At 39.1% G+C, this 1,283-nt stretch overlaps 1 protein-coding gene across 1 annotated transcript in view; it reads right to left on the reverse strand.

Annotated features, from left to right (window-relative positions):
• Positions 1-1,283, reverse strand: part of LOC106875530 (lithocholate 6-beta-hydroxylase) — a 43,832-nt gene that overhangs the window by 15,436 nt on the left and 27,113 nt on the right. The window lies entirely within an intron of this gene.

Genomic DNA, 1,283 nt, shown 5'->3' on the forward strand with positions numbered 1-1,283 from the left:
ATAAATTGGATTCATAGTTCGCATGAAAACCTAAACAATTTTACAAGTGTGGCATTTATAAGCTTGTTGACAGATGGAAGGAAATTATGTTAATGGAAATTATGGTAACGAATAAATAATTGTCTTAATCATGGGCTTTTTCATTTTTAATAGAACCTTAAAATTGGCCATTATATTTGCCATTACCAACCTGATTGACTACATGAATGAAGGCAGATACCCGAGTGGTCAGTGTGTTGCACACATGATCACAAGATCGTGATTTCGATTCCTGGACCAGGAAGTGCGTTGTGTTCTTGAGTAAAGCATTTCATTCCATTTTGTTCCAGTTCATTCAGCTGTAAATGAGCAGCCCTGCAACAGACTGGTGGCCCTTTAAGGAACAGTGTTATGACCTTGGTCATTTATATGTCAGGTAACCAGCCCTGTACGCACTAAGCTTCGGGGCAAAGGCTTCTAGTTATGTTCATATATGAATGTTTATGCGTGTATGGTATAAAATATTGTGCTGGTTTATGTCCCTTTACAACAAGAGGTAATGACCCTTTCATAAAGATCGATTATCTACCTAACTAATCTAAATACTAGGACTTATATGATCGGCCCCACGATAGCCAAAGTACAAGGAATTACTCTAGTGAAGGAATAAAAGAATTATGTATTCATCCCTATATTCTTTTGTTCTCTCATTCCTTTTTTTATTGACAATAGGATGTGATTTGAGGGAGATTCGGCTGACCGTATTTTCTAGCAGACTGGAATCCCGTTCAGGACCAAGTTGTCTCAGTAACTTAAAGGCCATAGAAACCAGGCAGTAGGCCCTATGAATAATAGAACGAGAGAGTGAGAGAAAGAGAAAGAGAGAGAGAGAGAGAGAGAGCGAGAGAGAGAGAGAGAAAGGAGGATAGAGAAAGAGAAACATTATCTAGTGAGCTTTCATTTTATATAATTTTTGAGATAAAAAGTGAGACATCGAACACATTTAACTCCTATATCTAAATTCTAAATAACACATTCAGAACTTGGGTGCAGGGGTGGCTGTGTGGCAAGAAGCTTTCTTCCTAACCACATGGTTCCAGGTTCTGCCCTACTGCATGGCACCTTGGGCAAGTGTCTTCTACTAAAACCTCATTCCGACCAAAGATTTGTGTGTAGATTTGGTTAATGGAAACTGAAAAATGCTGTATGTGTATGTGTATGTGTGCGTGCGTATGTATGTGTGTGTGTGTGTGTGTGTGTGTGTGTGTGTGTGTGTGTGTGTGTGTGTGTGTGTGTGTGTGTGT

The sequence above is a fragment of the Octopus bimaculoides genome, chromosome 26 (assembly GCF_001194135.2).
Source record: "Octopus bimaculoides isolate UCB-OBI-ISO-001 chromosome 26, ASM119413v2, whole genome shotgun sequence".
Classification (NCBI taxonomy): domain Eukaryota; kingdom Metazoa; phylum Mollusca; class Cephalopoda; order Octopoda; family Octopodidae; genus Octopus; species Octopus bimaculoides.